The sequence below is a fragment of the Myxine glutinosa genome, chromosome 2 (genome assembly GCF_964187855.1).
Source record: "Myxine glutinosa chromosome 2, kmMyxGlut1.1, whole genome shotgun sequence".
Lineage (NCBI taxonomy): Eukaryota > Metazoa > Chordata > Myxini > Myxiniformes > Myxinidae > Myxine > Myxine glutinosa.
Window position 1 is genome coordinate 44,207,921 of NC_136262.1, and position 18,766 is coordinate 44,226,686.

Here is an 18,766-nt window from a genome sequence, read left to right on the forward strand (position 1 = left end):
GGGTGGAGGGGAATGGAAAGCAGTGTGAGCGGAGGAGAAGGGAAGGCAGCATGAGGGGTGGGGAATGGATGGTAGCGTGAATGGAGAAGGGAAGGAAGTGTGAGGGGAGAAGGGAAGGCAGCATGAGGGGAGGGGAAGAAGTCAGTATGAAGGGCAGGGAAGGCAGCATGAGGGGAATGGAAGGTAATGTGAGTGGAGAAGTGAAGGCAGAGTGAGGGGAAGGCAGTGTGAGGAGAGGGGAAGGAAAGGCAGCATGAAGAGTAGATGGGAAGACAGCGTGAGGGGAGGTGAAGGCAGCATGTGGAGGAGAGGGGGAAGGCAGCGTGAGGAGAGGAGAAGGCAGCATTAGGAGGAGAGGGGGAAGGCAGCATATGACTGGGTGGGGGAGGAGGGGGGTGCGAAAGCATCTTGAGATGAGGGAAAGGCAGTTCAATGGATCATGCTTGTTCAATAAATGATTGGGGACATGTTTAATGAACAAAAATGGCCAGCAGTCGGCCATCTTGGATCTTATCTCAAAAAAATGGCATGCGTATGTAAGCCATAATTCATTATCTGTGTGCCAAGTTTGAACAACATCGGTAAATGCATGTCCGATAAATGGTTGAGGACGTGTTCAACATCGGGTTATTTACAACTAAAATGGCTGCCAGTCTACCAGTCAGCCATCTTTGATTACATCGCGAAAGAAAATGATTTGCATAGGTATACCCTCGTGTATTATCTTTGTACCAAGTATGAACAAAATCGGTCCATACATCTCCGAGATATGGTTGCAGACGGACAGACGGACAGACGGACTAAGTCCAACGGGGGCTAGTAATGGTTGACAGAGCTGCCTTTCAAATTACCAAGCTAACTCGGGGCGTTCAATGTCGTTCATTAGCCATTCTGCCAGAAGCCTTTGAAAAATGAGCCACAATGGGCGTAATCGATATCGGGTGAAGTTAGCTGAAATCAATGACAGGTATAAAATTTCGGTACTGGGCCCAGAAATTTGAAAAATGACCAAAACGAAGGCAGTTATTAAAAAGTCTGGTAAGGGGGTCTGAATTGTCGTAGGCAAACTCTTTCAAATGCCATACACGCACTACCTTTTACTCTTATAGATGTCAATCTTCAAAGAAAGACCATGAAATGAGGTTTTGGGAAATTTTTTTTTACCTCTGCCTCTGAAGGTTGGTTGAGGTTATGTTTTCACCCCTGTCTGTCTTTTAGTCTGTCTGCCTGTCTGTCTCACTGTGCACAGGATATCTCAAAAAGTTGGGGATGGATTCAGATTACATTTGGTGGACTGGACATTTTTGGTGGAGTTTCTGACAAGGACAAAATGATTATATTTTGGTGTAGATCCCGATACAGATACAGATACGGATACTGTAATTTTTTACGTGATTCTTTACCATTCAGCGATAGGGCCAAAAACGAGACATATACATAGCATGATATCTGAAAATGTGGATGGTTTCGGATGAGACTTGTGTGCTTGTGTATGAAACGTGTATGTCCCGTGGACAGGTTGTGTGTGTGATAAGGACGAATAAATTTGATTTTGGAGGTACGGATCCAGATCCGGCCTACCAGTGGGATACAAAACGTAAACTGTTCAGCTTGATGGAGGTATGCACTCTACTGAGTGCCGTCCAAAGCTCTCATTACCCTGCTCTCGCGAAGCGAAAAGCGGGGTTAAACATTCAGTTGCATACGTGTGCTGTGTGCCGTACGTGTCTGCCATTTAAAAATCCATTTTCTCGGCAACCGTTGGTCCGATTGACACGCAATTTTACCATAGAAGCACCGCCGCCTGTATAATTTTTTATTCATAATTATGACATATGTCACGTGGTACGGACTCCATCTTGGAAAAACGTTACACCTCTATATCTCCCAAACTACTCAATGGAAAAAATTGAAACATGGCTCATTGTCAAGTACTCACCATGTGGAATAAGATATGTTGATGGTGATGTCGTCAGTGCCTTAATTATGACGTCATAATTTGACAAGTACAACGCTTGATCTGATCAGTATGAATAAAACAAAAATTCCTCTGCAACTGTAAGACCGATGGAACTGAAATTTTCAGAATATGTGCGGCTCCTCCTGTAGAATGTTTTAATGATAATCATAACGTCATAGGTCACGTGGTACAGACGCCATCTTGGAAAAAATCAAAAAAATTGCACCTCTATATCTCCGAAACCGCTCCATGGAAAAAATTGAAACATGGCTCGTTGTCAAGCACTTCCCTTGGGAAATAAGATATGTTAATGATGATGTCATCTGTGCCTTCATTATGATGTCATAATTTGACAAGTGCAACACGTATCCAATCATTGTGAATTTTTTTTGGCAGCAACTGTTGGTTTGATGGGCACGAAATTTTCACCATAGGAGCGCCTCCTCCTTTAGAATATTTTAATGATAATCATGACGTCATATGTCATGTGGTACAGGTGCTATCTTGGAAAAACTTCGCACCTCTATATCTCTGAAACCACTCCACGGAAAAAATTTAGATCTGGCTCATTGTCAACTACTCCCCATGGGGAATAATATACGGTAATGATGATGTCATCAGTGCCTTCGTTATGACGTTATAATTCGACAAATGCAACACATCCATCCGATCATTATGATTTTTTTTTCCAGCAACTGTTGGTCTGATGGACACGAAATTTCCACCATAGGAGCACCTTTTCCTTGAGAATATTTTATTGATGATTATGATGTCATAACGAAGGCAATCTCTCCTTCTCCCAATTATCAGCAAAGTCATGGAATTGATCATTGCTTCGGATATGAAATCTTTCCTCTTCTCCAATGGCTTGATCTCTGATCATCAATTTGGTTTCAGACCAGGGCACTCTACTCTGGACATGCTGCTTCTGCTGTCTCAACACTGGATGGAGGTCCTCAATGCCAAACAGGAAATTAGAGCTGTCTCCCTCGACATATCACGTGCCTTCGATACGGTCTGGCACCCCGCTCTGCTCACCAAACTCTCCTCCTTTGGTATCCATGGAAATCTCCACGCATGGCTGGCGGACTTCCTCTCTAGTCGTAGTCAACGTGTGGCCCTGAATGGATTTCTCTCATCTCCCCTTCCTGTTCTGGCTGGAGTTCCCCAAGGCAGTGTTCTGGGCCCTGTGCTTTTTCTGGTCTTCATCAATGATCTCTCCGACTCTCTTGAAAAGCCTCTCTATCACTTTGCTGATGACTCCACTCTCTGCCGCTCCATTCCTCATCCCTCAGATCGGCAGTCTGCAGCCTCCTCACTCTCTGCAGACCTGGACAAAATCACAGACTGGGCAAACAAGTGGAACATGTCTTTCAATCCTGACAAATCTCACACTCTTACGATGTCTCTCCGAAAAGACCGACTGGACAACCCTCCCATCCACTTTCTGAATAATCCTCTCCAAGAAGTTCTGTCACTCAAGCTTTTGGATCTCACTATCTGTCATGATCTTTCCTGGGAAAACCACATTTCAAACTGGCCTCCAAAGCCAGTCGCCGACTGGGCATCCTCCGTCGTGCGAAGTCCTTCCTTGGCACACCTTGGCTCCTCACCACATACAAGGCTTTCATCCGCAGATCAATGGAATACTGCTCTCCCCTCTGGGCTGGTGCTCCTGCCTCACACCTAGCTCATCTTCACGCTGTTGAAACCTAAGCGTTCAGAATCATTGGAATCTCCCGTGGTGAAGCTACCTCCGAGGGCCTTTCACTTACTCACCGCAGGCAGGTTGGTGGTCTTTCTGTCTTCTACCGACTCCTCTCCGGCCTTACGCCTTCAGCTCTCTCTGGGCTCTGTCCCCCAAATATTCCTACAGGTCGCACAAGATCTGCCTGCAACCCTCTTATGGGTAAACTGCCAAAATCAAGACTCTCTGCGCACCTTCACTCCTTCATTCCTCTTTTCTCCCGCCTCTGGAACAAACTCCCTCACTCTCTTCAATCCCACTCCTCCCTCCAGGTCTTTAAAACAGCTGTTCACCACTATCACTTATCTTCCCCCATCCAAAACCTTGATCTTTTCTACCCCTGCTAATTTCACCCCAAATCCACTTTTTTGAAATACCAACTTCTTTCCTGGAAGTCCTTGGTGTCCTTGTGTTTATACTTCTCCCACCCCCCCCCCCCTTCCCACGCCGCTTCCCCCCATGCCATCTCCCTCCCACACATTCCCGATGTCCCTTCTCTCAAATGTTGTGTTTATGTGCTTCCCCTTCTCTCCCCATCATACTTTGTTTGTTTGTCTGTTTGATTTGTTTGTGTGATAAATGTTAGCTCTTTCACGAGCCTCGATTATGTATACAGAAAAAAAAAGGAAAAAAAAATGTCATTGGTCATGTGGTCATAGGTCACGCCATCTTGGAAAAACCGAAAAAATGTTGCACCTCTATATCTCCAAAACCGCTGCTTGGAAAAAATTGAAACATGGCTCGTTGTCAAGCACTTCCCTTGGGAAATAAGATATGTTAATGATGATGTCATCTGTGCCTTCATTATGATGTCATAATTTGACAAGTGCAACACGTATCCGATCATTGTGAATTTTTTTTGGCAGCAACTGTTGGTTTGATGGGCACGAAATTTTCCCCATAGCCTCCTCCTTTAGAATATTTTAATGATAATCATGATGTCATAGGTCATGTGGTACAGGTGCTATCTTGGAAAAACTTCGCACCTCTATATCTCTGAAACCACTCCATGGAAAAAATTTAGACCTGGCTCATTATCAACTACTCCCCATGGGGAATAATATACGGTAATGATGATGTCATCGGTGCCTTCGTTATGACGTCATAATTCGACAAATACAACACTTATCCATCCGATCATGATGATTTTTTTTTCAGCAACTGTTGGTCTGATGGACACGAAATTTCCACCATAGGAGCACCTTCTCCTTTAGAATATTTTATTGATGATTATGATGTCATAACGAAGGCAATCTCTCCTTCTCCCAATTATCAGCAAAGTCATGGAATCGATCATTGCTTCGGACATGAAATCTTTCCTCTTCTCCAATGGCTTGATCTCTGATCATCAATTTGGTTTCAGACCAGGGCACTCTACTCTGGACATGCTGCTTCTGCTGTCTCAACACTGGATGGAGGTCCTCAATGCCAAACAGGAAATTAGAGCTGTCTCCCTCGACATATCACGTGCCTTGATACGGTCTGGCACCCCGCTCTGCTCACCAAACTCTCCTCCTTTGGTATCCATGGAAATCTCCACGCATGGCTGGCGGACTTCCTCTCTAGCCGTAGTCAACGTGTGGCCCTGAATGGATTTCTCTCATCTCCCCTTCCTGTTCTGGCTGGAGTTCCCCAAGGCAGTGTTCTGGGCCCTGTGCTTTTTCTGGTCTTCATCAATGATCTCTCCGACTCTCTTGAAAATCCTCTCTATCTCTTGCTGATGACTCCACTCTCTGCCGCTCCATTCCTCATCCCTCAGATCGGCAGTCTGCAGCCTCCTCACTCTCTGCAGACCTGGACAAAATCACAGACTGGGCAAACAAGTGGAACATGTCTTTCAATCCTGACAAATCTCACACTCTTACGATGTCTCTCCGAAAAGACCGACTGGACAACCCTCCCATCCACTTTCTGAATAATCCTCTCCAAGAAGTTCTGTCACTCAAGCTTTTGGATCTCACTATCTGTCATGATCTTTCCTGGGAAAACCACATTTCAAACTGGCCTCCAAAGCCAGTCGCCGACTGGGCATCCTCCGTCGTGCGAAGTCCTTCCTTGGCACACCTGGGCTCCTCACCACATGCAAGGCTTTCATCCGCAGCTCAATGGAATAATGCTCTCCCCTCTGGGCTGGTGCTCCTGCCTCACACCTAGCTCGTCTTCACGCTGTTGAAACCTAAGCGTTCAGAATCATTGGAATCTCCCGTGATGAAGCTACCTCCGAGGGCCTTTCACTTACTCACCGCAGGTAGGTTGGTGGTCTTTCTGTCTTCTACCGACTCCTCTCTGGCCTTGCTCCTTCAGCTCTCTCTGGGCTCTGTCCCCCAAATATTCCTACAGGTCGCACAAGATCTGCCTGCAACCCTCTTATGGTTAAACTGCCAAAATCAAGACTCTCTGCGCACCTTCACTCCTTCATTCCTCTTTTCTCCCGCCTCTGGAACAAACTCCCTCACTCTCTTCAATCCCACTCCACCCTCCAGGTCTTTAAAACAGCTGTTCACCACCATCTCTTATCCTCCCCCATCCAAAACCTTGATCTTTTCTACCCCCGCTAATTTCGGTCCCCTTGTGTTTTATACCTCTCCCCCCCCGCCCCCCCCCTTCCCACGCCTCCTCCCCCCAAGCCCTCTCCCTCCCACACTTCTCCCTGCTCTCAAATGTTGTGTTTGTGTGCTTCCCCTTCTCTCCCCATCTTGTCTTCCGCTCCCTCTTTTTATATATTTTGTTTGTCTGGTTGATTTGTTTGTGAAATAAATGTTAGCTCTTTCACGAGCCTCGATTCAGTTTTCAAAAAAAACCAAAAAAAAAACAGTTTATAGCTGGGCCGAGATTTGAGCTCAGGCTACACAAGTCTGAGATGGGTGTGCACACCTCCATGCTACCCTGCCAGCCCATCGAGTAAATACATTGCACAATATCAATTTCTAAAGGGAACATTAAAATATATATAACTTGTCAAATGCAGACAGATTTATCTTATCCTCCCCACACCCCCAATCCCCTCATGCCTTCCCAACCACAATAGTTACCTGCTCCACTGCAATGTATCCATTTTAATCTCTCTCATACAGCTCTTCATACATATGCTGTATATCAGGACAGCAAATAGTCAAAAAGCCACTGGCACACATTCGTGATTATTCTTTTTGCATAGATACATGTGAAAGACTTGTGTTTATCTCGCTGAGTAGTCGGTTTCAGCAGCCATTCGTCCAGTAAGCCAAAAACAATAGCAAGTTTGCATTTCGTTTTGAAAAGTTGTCAAATTATGTGCCCAATGATTTATGGGTTCACAACAATGTGACGGTGATTTGGACCCTTTAAAAAATTGTACCTTTACTTACATCCATCACAGTTGAGGTCGTCCATAAACGCTGTCTTCCATCAATGTCAAATATCGATGCCATCAATGTGTTGAGGAAGAGTAAATGATATCCTGTCCAATCCTCGGTTCGAAATTTGATGCTTGTTTTTAATCGAGTGGCGTTTCCATGGCTGCACGTAATGAAAATGTTACTGTTAACCATGATTTATGCAATCAATACACAATTGCATTGTTTCTTTAATTGCATACCACTGCAGTGTGCTTGAAATTACGGGCTTCTGGTAAATAGAATGGTTTAGGATCCTGTTGGAGGGTGCAAAAATGGTGCAAAATGGAAATGTTTATTCATTTATTTTTACTCTTTATAAGATTTATGGAGGAGTGCGGGATGTTAGCAAGGACATTGGGAGACAAATACACACAACACAACACATGTATGTTTATTTGTTCTATTTTATAAAGGAGGTGAAAACGAGAGGTTCTGATGGAAATGTTTCAGATAACGAAGGGTATACTCAAAATAAATGCAGTGTTTTTCAGCAGAATGGAGAGGGTCCACAACCTGAGGGTAAAGAGGAGAGTTAGGACAGTATAAAGTAGGGATGTTTCACTCAGAGAGTATTTAATGAATGGAATGGTCTCCCTGGAAATATAGTGGCAGCAGAAACAGGAAATACGTTTATAGTGAAATTCAATGTGTACCTCGAAGCATTGGAGGCATAGGGGTACATGGATATTGACAGCACCGGTAGGTAGCTTGAGTATAGATGGGTGATTGCTACATTTGTTGTGATTGTGATGTCTGTGAGAGGGTGTCATCAAAAAATGAATAGGCTGTTGGTGTTTGTTCATTCCTCAACCGACAACTGTATCCAACCCCTTCACCCACCTTCCCCCCAAAAAAGAAATTAAAAGCGCTTTTTATTTTATATATATATATGTATACAGTGCATTCAGAAAGTATTCAGACCCCTTCACTTTTTTCACATTTTGTTATGTTGCAGCCTTGTGCTGAAATCGTTTAAATTCATTTTTTCTCTCATCAATCTACACTCAATACCCCATAATGACAAAGAGAAAACAGGATTTTAGAAACTTTTGCAAATTTATAAAAAAGAAAAAACTGAAATATCACATTTACATAAGTATTCATACCATTTGCTATGACACTTGAAATTTAGCTCAGGTGCCTCCCATTTATCTTGATCATCTTTGAGATGTTTATACACCTTGATTGGGGTCCACCTGTGGTAAATTCAATTGATTGGACATGATTTGGAAAGGCACACACCTGTCTATGTAAGGTCTCACAGCTGACAATGCATATCAGAGCAAAAACCAGGCCAGGAGGTCGAAGGAACTGCCTGCAGAGCTCAGAGACAGGATTGTGTCGAGGCACAGATCTGGGGAAGCCTACAAAAAAAATTCTGCTGCATTGAAGGTTCCCGAGAGCACAGTGGCCTCCATAATTCTTAAATGGAAGAGGTTTGGAACAACCAGGACTCTTCCTAGAGCTGGCCGCTGGGCCAAACTGAGCAATCGGGGGAGAACGGCCTTGGTAAGAGAAGTGACCAAGAGCCCGATGGTCACTCTGGCTGAGCTCCAGAGATCCTGTGTGGAGATGGGCGAAACTTCCAGAAGGACAACCATCACTGCAACACTCCACCGATATGGGCTTTATGGCAGAGTGGCCAGACGGAAGCCTCTCCTCAGTGAAAGACACATGGAAGCCCGCTTGGAGTTTGCAAAAAAGCACCTAAATGACTCTCAGACTGTGAGAAACAAGATTCTGTGGTCTGATGAAACCAAGATTGAACTGTTTGGCTTTAGTCTCCTGTAATCACCCAACATCAGTGCCCGACCTCACTAATGTTCTTGTGGCTGAATGGAAGAAAATCCCCGCAGCAATGTTCCGACATCTAGTGGAAAGCCTTTCTAGTAGAGTGGAGGCTGTTATGGCAACAAAGGGGGGACCAACTCTGTATTAATGTCCATGATTTTGGAATGAGATATTTGATGTTCGGGTGTCCACATACTTTTGGGTGTCCACATACTTTTGGTCATGTAGTGTGTGTACACACATATATATATATATATATATATATATATATATATATAGATAGATATATATATATATATATATATATATATATATATATATATATATATAGATATATATATATATATATATACATATATATATATATATATATATATATATATATATATATATATATATATACACACACACACACACACACACACACACACACACACACACACACACACACACACACACACACACACACACACACACACACATACAGTCACGTGAAACAGTAAGTACACCCCATGTAAAGTTTTGACTTTTTCAACATATTTCAACATAAAGCTATTTGTTCTTCATTTCAACAATATTGACAGATAAAGGTGATATAATATAACAAATATCATGAAACATTGACATTTTGTAGTCCATTGTATAATTTAAATAAACATAAATGCAAATTTCGCATGTGGAAAAAGTGAGTACCGTAAAATTCGGACTATTAGCCGCAACTTTTTCCCTCAACTTTGACCTCTGCGGCTAAAATAACGATGCGGCTTGTTTATGGAATTTTCATAAACTTGGAGTGAATGAATCCATGATCAGACGTTGGAGAAAGCAGAGGGGCGAACTTTCTCGCTGCAAAAAGTCAACAAAGGCTTTCAGAGGTAGGAAATGCCGATGGCCCGAACTGGAAGACGAACTTGAAGACTGGGTTAACACACAGAGGTCGGGGTGTTTCTACTGTTCAGATTAGACTCAAAGCAAGATCGATCGCTGCAGAAAAGAAAATAGAAGAATTTCAGGGCGGGCAGTCATGGTGTTTCAGATTTATGAAACGCAAAGGTCTTTCTGTCAGAGCACGAACGACTCTCTGTCAACAACTCCCTCCTGACTTCGAAGAAAAAATCGCAAACTTTCGGAACTACACGCAGGAGAAAATAGCAGAGAACGTCATTGCGCCGCAGGACATAATTAATATGGATGAGGTCCCTCTGACCTTTGACCTACCTCTCAATCGGACTGTAAACAAAAAAGGCAACCGTGATTGAATTTGTGCTTTGCGCGCGTCTGACAAGTTTCTGTGGCTGTCGAGTTTCTCACTTTTTGTGGTTAATAAATGGTTGCGGCTTATAAACCAGTGCGGCTTGTGTGTGTTTAAATTCCAGTTTTAAAAAAAAATTAGGGGATGCGGCTTATATAACGATGCGCTCAATAGTCCGAAATTTACGGTACACCCCATGAATTTAAAAAAAAATCTTTTTAACATATGTGAACATATCAATATTTGATCTTCATTTAAACAGTATCTATAGATAAAGTTGATCTAATTGAACAAAAACAATGAAGAATTGACTTTGCAATAATTTATTCAACAAAAAATTCTTGCACAGCATGCACAATTGCATGCACAGCGCGTTTCAAATCCCCCCACAACATCTCGATAGGATTTAGATCCGGGCTTTGACTTGGCCATTTCAGAACCCTCCATTTCTTTCTTTTCAGCCATTCCTTGGTGGATTTACTGGTATGTTTTGGGTCATTTTTCATGTTGCGAGGTCAACCATTGGTTGAGCTTCAACTCTCCGACAGATGGCCTCACGTTATCCTCAAGCACCCTCTGGTACAATGAAGAATTCATAGTGGACTTTGCTGTGATGGTGAGCTGCCCAGGCCCTGATGCAGCAAAGCTGCCCCAAACCAAAATAATTTCCACCACCATGCTTTACAGTTGGTATCAGGTTCTTGTGGTCAAATGCTGTCTTTGGTTTTTGCCAAACACGTCTTCTGGTACTGTGGCCAAATAGCTCTACCTTTGACTCATCTGTCCAGAGCACATTGTTCCAGAAGTGCTGGTCTTTGCCTCGGTGTTCATTGGCAAACTTTAGTCTTGCCCTGATCTGGACAGCAGCAGGTTTCTGGACAGCAAAGGTTTCCTCCTCTCACACCTCCCATGTAGATCAAATATGTGCAGCCTCTTTCTAATGGTAGACTCATGCACTGTGACATCAACAGTGGCAAGAGCTACGTGTAGGTCCCGTGATGACATTCTGGGGTTCTTCGAGACTTCTTTCAGCATCTTGCGGTCTGCTCTCGGGCTGAACTTGCTGGGGCGGCCTGGCCTGAACAAGTTGGCAGTTGTTTGGAATCTTCTCCACTTGAAGATGATCTTCCGGACAGTCGAATGATTGATTTCAAATTGTTTGGAGATCTTTTTCAATCCCTTCCCAGACTCGTAGGCATCTATAACCTTCTTTCTGCAGGCCTCAGAGGGCTCTTTTGATCTAGGCATAGTGACGCCGCACACTTCAACAACAAAGAGCAAACCAAACTAAATGTATGAGGTTTAAATAAGACAGGTTCCTCCAAGATCTTCTCTAACGATGTTCTAATCATTTGCACTTGAGCTGGTGTACCTGATTCTAATTTTAGGTATTTGAAGTAGTGATTAATGTAGGGGTTGCAATACCAATGAAGGGGTTAATGTAGGTGTACTTACTTTTTCCACATGCAAAATTTGCATTTATGTTTATTTAAATTATACAACAACACGACAACATGCATTTTAAAGGCCATTTTCCCTGCTAGAGCGGGGGTTAGCCTTGCGGTCCCCATGACAATCTTCTCCATTTTGCCCTATTTTCTGCATCTCTCCTTGTTAACCCCCTTGCCCGCATTTCTTCTTCCACCATCTTTAGCCAAGTCTTTCTCGGTCTTCCCCGTCTTCTACTTCCTTCTACATTAATTTCCACCACTCTTCTCAACCAGTCACTTTCATCCTTCCTCAACACATGACCAAACCATCTCAATCTGTTCCTCTTCACAGCATCAATCTTCCTTCTACATTCATTTCCACCAACTGACTCCACTCTCTGCCGCTCCATTCCTCTTCCCTCAGATCGGCAGTCTGCAGCCTCCTCACTCTCTGAAGACCTGGACAAAATCACAGACTGGTCAAACAAGTGGAACATGTCTTTCAATCCTGACAAATCTCACTCTCTTACTATGTCTCTCCGAAAAGATCGACTGGACAACCCTCCCATCTACTTTCTCAACAATCCTCTCCAAGAAGTTCTGTCGCTCAAGCTTTTGGGTCTCACTATCTGCCATGATCTTTCTTGGGAAAACCACATTTCCAAGCTGGCCTCCAAAGCCAGTCGCCGACTGGGCATCCTCCGTCGTGCGAAGTCCTTCCTCGGCACACCTGAGCTCCTCACCACATACAAGGCTTTCATCCGCAGCTCAATGGAATACTGTTCTCCCCTATGGGCTGGTGCTCCTGCCTCACACCTGGCCCGGCTTCACGCTGTTGAATCCAAAGCTTTCAAAATCATTGGAATCTCCCGCGATGAAGCTACCTCTGAGGGCCTTTCACTCACTCACCGCAGGCAGGTAGGTGGTCTTTCTGTCTTCTACCGACTCCTCTCCGGCCTTGCTCCCCCAGCTCTCTCTGTGCTCTGTCCCCCAAATATTCCTACAGGTCGCACAAGATCTGCCAGCAACCCTCTGATGGTTAAACTGCCGAAATCTCGGCTTTCTGCTCACCTTCACTCTTTCAATCCTCTTTTCTCCCGCCTCTGGAACAAACTCCCACACTCCCTTCAATCCCACTCCTCCCTCCAGGTCTTTAAAACAGCTGTTCACCACCATCTCTTATCTTCCCCCATCCAAAACCTTGATCTTTTCTACCCCCACTAATTCACCCCAGATCCACCTTGTTTGAAATTCCAACTTCTTTCCTGGAAGTCCTGGCAGTGTCCATATGTTTATACCTCTCCCACCCCCCCCACCCCTTCACATGCCTCCCCCCCAAAGCCCTCTCCCTCCCACAGATCTCTCGATGTCTCCATGTCTCTCGGTCCATGCTCTCAAATGTTGTGTTTGTGTCCTGCCCCCTCTCTCCCCATCTTGTCTACCGCTCCCGATGTTGTTTGTTTTATGTGTCTGTTTGTCTTTCTGTGTGATTAATGTTCGCTCTTTCACGAGCCTCGATCTTGTATACAAAAACAAACAAAAAAAAAAATCACAAGCTCTATTCCCATCATCTTTCGCAATTCATCATTTGTCTTCCTCTCTCTCAACGATACTCCGCACATCCGTCGAACCATTCGCATTTCCACCCTTTCCAACCTTCGTTGCTGCTCTACGTTCATTACCCATGTCTCGCTACCATAAATCATAACACTTCTCACACATGCAGCATACACCTTTCCCTTCAGCTTCAACGACACTCCCCTCATCATCAGCACGCCACTCAATTCCCGAAACTTCTTCCATGCACATCTCACTCGAGAAACCGTTGCCGAGTCTGATCCACCCTCTCCATTCAGCATGTCTCCGAGGTAGCAAAATGTTTTCACACCTTCCAGCTTCACGCCGTCTCCAAGATCCAACTCAACATTTCCTCCATCTGCAGCTCCCTGTGTGCACACCTTACATTTGAATGTAGCTGCCACACTGGTTAATGACCCTCTTAGACCACTACATTTTTGATGAACCCACTCAGCGCACATTGTACACTGAATGGAGTTCACTCCGACACCCTTCCTACACACAGCACAGGGCCACTTCCCAGTTCTTTCCACCTCACAACATGCTTTACCACTTGCCATCACCTTCGTCTTTCCGATATTCACCTTCAGACCTTTTGTCTCCATACATTCCTTCCACGTGTTGATCTTTTCCTTCAGTCCATCCATACTTTCCGCAATCAACACCAGATCATCTGCATACAACAACTCCCACGGTAAACCCTCCTTTACGTTCTGATGCAGCACCTCCATCACAGCTACAAATAGTGGTGGACTTAGTACCGACCCCTGATGCACTCCCACCTTCACCTCAAACTCACCACTGTTCCCATCCTTCGTCCTTACAGCTGTGCGCGCTCTTTTGTACATTGCCATCACTACTCTGATCAACCATTCCTCCACTCCTAACTTCCTCAATGCCCATGTCAATACTTTGCGTGGAACCCGATCGAATGCTTTCTCCAGATCAACAAACCCAAGAAACAACTTCTTCCTCTTCTCCATGTACTTCTCCTGCAACTGCCTCACAATGAAAAGCGCATCTGTCGTTCCTCTTCCTGGCATGAATCCAAACTGCATTTCGTCGATCTTCACTTTCTTCCTTATCCTCCTCTCCAACACCCTTTCCAATACCTTCATTCCATGCTCCAATAACTTTATCGCTCGGTACGAGCCACACTCCAGAGGGTCACCTTTCCCCTTGTATAGAGGGACGAGGGTACTCAGTTCCCAATCCACTGGAATGCGGCCTTCTTTCACCACCAGATTACAGATCTCTGTCATTCTCTTCACACCCCAACTTCCTGCTGCCTTCAACATATCTCCCACAACTCCCGTCGGCCCTCCTGCTTTTCTACCCTTCATTGCTTTTATCGCTTCCTCAACTTCCTTCTCAGTTATCTTCTATGCCCGTCCTAAAACTGGGTTACTCTCTATGTTGCCATCCCATTCATTCTCTGTATTCAACAGCATTTCCATTTTCCATATACCTTTTCCATCTTCCTTTAATTCCATCTGGGTCGACAACGACTTGGCCCACTTCATCCTTCAAGCAACTCACCCCCATCACATCACACACCTCTTTCGCTATCTGCTTTGCAATCCTGAATACTGCTTTCTGACCCTCTTCCGAATCCAAGCATTCTCCGAACATTTTCCTACATGCCTCCTGCGCCTTTGCTACCTCTTTCTTTGCAGCTTTCCTGGCTGCCTTATAACTTTCATGCTCTGCTGTTTCTGCTCCCGTACCCTTCGCCTTCTGCCACTCCTTGAACTTCTTCCTCTTCTCGTCAATCCTCTTTCCAACTTCATCATCCCACCACCATGTTTCCGAGTGCCTCGGTGGTCCTTTTGTCCATCCACATACCTCACCAACGGCTCCCAACAGACTAGCTTTCATTGACATCCAACCACTTTCAAGCTCAACCACATCATCCTCGACCCTACTCAGCCTCTCTTTTAATGCCTCCCTTACTGTCACCTCTTTCAACTTCCACACCTTCATTCTCGGTTGGTACTTCACGCGCCGAGCTCTCCTCGCACCTTTCACCCTTACGTCGCAGACAACCAAGTGGTGCTGTGAAACAGCCTCCTCCCCCAGGATCACCTTTGTGTTCCGGAGGTGCCCCCTATCTCGCCTATGCACCATCAGGTAGTCAACGGTTGTCGTCGACCCACCCGACGTGTATGTAACAAGCTTATTATCCTCTATCTGGAACTGAGTATTACAAATCAACAAATCAGCTCCATCAGCAAACTCCAAAATCCTTTCACCTTCTCCATTTCTCACACCATATCCGTAACCCCCATGAACTCCATCAAAACCATCCATACTCCTTCCCACATGTCCATTTAGGTCTCCTCCTACCACAACAACTTCCTCATCTTTCACGTTTTCCATCAGCTTCTCTATCGCACACCAGAACTTGTCCTTCTCTTCATCGCTTCGACAAACCTGCGGAGCATATGCCGAGATGACGTTCACCAAGAGCTTTCCAATCATCATTTTCACCATCATCAACCTATCACTCACTCTAGTCACACTCACCACACTGTCTACAAACTCCTCAGAAAACAGGACACCAACACCATTCACGCCCTCCGGGCACCCTTGCCACACAAACTTGTATTTCTGTCCCTGCCTACCCTTCACCATTCTCACACCACTTCCCTTCCATCTCGTCTCTTGCACACAACATATGTCCACTCTTCTTCTGACCAATACTTCCACCACTTCTCCTGATCTCCCTGTCATTGTCCCTACATTCCATGTCCCAAACCTCAGGAACCGATCTCCACTTCGGGCTGTACCCTGCCCACATGTAGTTGTAATTGTCATGGTTCTCTTTTTGAGGCAATGTTTTTATGGCCGGATGCCCTTCCTGACGCCAACCCTCTTAGTCGCCTCTTGCGACACGCAGGGATACGGCGTACCTATTCTTATCCAGGGTACACACTGGGAAACGTTTAAAACATGGAAATTTTTGGGGGTGGGGGGGGGGGGGGGGGGGTTGGCGTCAGCATCACGGCTGCGGTTTAAACATATTTAAATAAATATTTTTTACAAAACCATGAAAAACAATCTGGGAAAAGTCTCTAAGTGAGAACGTGGATTTGAGAAAGCAGGAGCAGAGGTGAATTGCACTTTCACCTCTGAAAGGTGAAATATCAGAATTTAAATTGCAAATTTAAATTATACAATAGACTACAAAATGTAAATGTTTCATGATATTTGTTATATTATATCACCTTTATCTATCAATATTGTTGAAATGAAGATCAAATAGCTGTATGTTGAAATATGTTGAAAAAGTCAAAACTTTACATGGGGTGTACTTACTTTTTCACGTGACTGTTTATGTGTGTATATGTTTATATTATGTTGCGGTTTTAGTAACCTGCAACGAAGGCAATGGCACCAAACATACAGATCCTCACGTAGTTATTTCCATAATATAAGATTAGAGTAGTCCCTATCTCTTGTGTAGTGGGTTAGAATGTGATACAATGCATTGGTGTGGGTGAGAGAGTTTTTTCCCATTTCCCAGGGGGTAATTGTTCCGTGTGCAAATTAATGTTTTAGTTTAATAGCTCCATGCTGCATGTGTGAGTAGTCGTCAAAGCGCATCAAAAGGCGTTTAAAATATATGCCAAAATCCAACCACCACCTTGCGTTATTTCCCATATTTTTCCGTTTGCACGACCCATAAGTACACAATGGTTGTCGATAAATTTAATACACATTTTTATTTTACACTCGGGGTTCTAGGCACAGTTAATTTCCATGACCTTCAGGCATTATTGCTCCAATTGCTCCACGACCCGGAAAACACCACGACAAGGTAATGTTACGGGTTCCTCTACGATCTCCTGGTCTCGGTAAACCTCCGAACCCCGAGAGGAGCCCCGACAGAAAAATATGTTATCCTGTGTCAAAAATCAATGGTGAAACCACACCAATTGCAAATAATACAAACACCAATAATACAAACAAATATTGTATTAAACATCACACAAAAATAACAGTACAACAATAATAGGAATCAAGAGTACAATCAATATCTCCTATGATGGTACCATCCACTAACATGCATAAGGTAACTCACTGTGCTCCAAGTGAGTGGACAAGAACCTTCCCCAATGTCTCTATATTCCTGTCTTCGAGCTCAGAGTTGGTCCCCTCCAGTGATCGACGGAACGATGTCGAATCGAAACCAGAATCTCGTTCAGATGACAGGCACAGACACGCCGCCCAAAACGGCACAAAGGCGCATGCGGCCCAAAGCGGAGAAAATGGTCACATGGTTAAAGCGGCACAAAGGCGCACTCACGGTGACTGGGAAATCCAAAGGCACCCTCCAGGTATGAACTTTCACTGTTCACGGTCGGCGAGCCGCAAAGTAATCGTCAAAAGCCTCGGTGCACACACACACCACAGATACGTCTGAAAGTGGTGGAAACGGTTGACGAAGCAAGGAAAGTTTGCTCGACGCGCGAAAAGCACGAGTCAAAATGGCCGACGGCTCGTGGTTCTTGAGTCTTCACGACCCAGCGATGATTCTTCAGAATCTAACGCCAAACCTGACACGCCGGATGATCCGTCACAGCGATAACAACTTTATCGCAGGAATTTCTTTTTCCCAGGAAACCCCAAAGTACGTGACTCTTGCTCGACAACGTTCGTTGCAGACCGCAAAGCAACCAGCTTCTTCTCCCACTTTTTCGCTCTGCTCTCTTCTCTCCTCGTCGTCTTCCGGTTCGGTTTCCTGTATCATTTAAAGTTAGCCTTTTTTAAACTTTAGATAACTGTTCATGAATAATAAACCTTTTGAGAATAATAATAGTACATAATATCAGAAATATGTCAAGTGGGTGAAAACCACAACAACGGAAGTTACGAATCCGTAACAGTAACCATGACGTCACTTCAACCACACATGACCACCCACCTTCTGCCAATATCCTCACCTTATTCACTAACCACAAACGCCGCTACAGCTCGGAAACACGGAGAGGGGATCGCTGAAAGTGGCGGTGAGCACCTTCATTCACCTGACTTTATTACACCTCAGACCAGACAGGTGCTAATTGGCCATTAACATTCTGTGAATTTTTAATCGCTCTGTTCTCCTTACAAACAATTACGTGGTCCCAGTAGTCGCCCCTGTGCCAAGAACACGTCCTGAGTCCCCACCCATTTTAATGGCGGAGCTCCGTTCCGTGCCGAAGCGAAGAAGCCATCTGAAGGAACTCTGTTGCAATGGTCTGGCAAGGGCAGGGCTAAGCGGAGGTGCACCAATCGGCATCCCTGATTTCACCAAGGGACGTTTCTGATCCATTTCTTGGCACCGCCATAGCTATGGGATTATAAAAGAGCCGCAGAGCAGACCCTCAGCGTATTGGTTCTTGGCTTGGCTCCTGGCTTCGGTGATCGACCGCTGTTTGCTTTGCGTGGCTTTGTGGAAGGACGATTTGGATTTGGACTCTAGAGGTGGTGCACACATTGGCGAGTCGAGCTGGGAGCCGAAGCATTTGGACGGATGTTGCAAGGGCATTGTCAGGTGCATGTTATGGCCGAAGCCGAAGTGACCATTACTGGTAATACACGTTCTCAGTTTATCTTGTGCCACCCACATTTCACGCACCCCACTTG

At 44.8% G+C, this 18,766-nt stretch overlaps 1 protein-coding gene across 1 annotated transcript in view; it reads left to right on the forward strand.

Moving 5' to 3' along the window:
• Nucleotides 1-18,766, forward strand: part of LOC137422386 (CUB and sushi domain-containing protein 3) — a 1,172,941-nt gene that overhangs the window by 991,845 nt on the left and 162,330 nt on the right.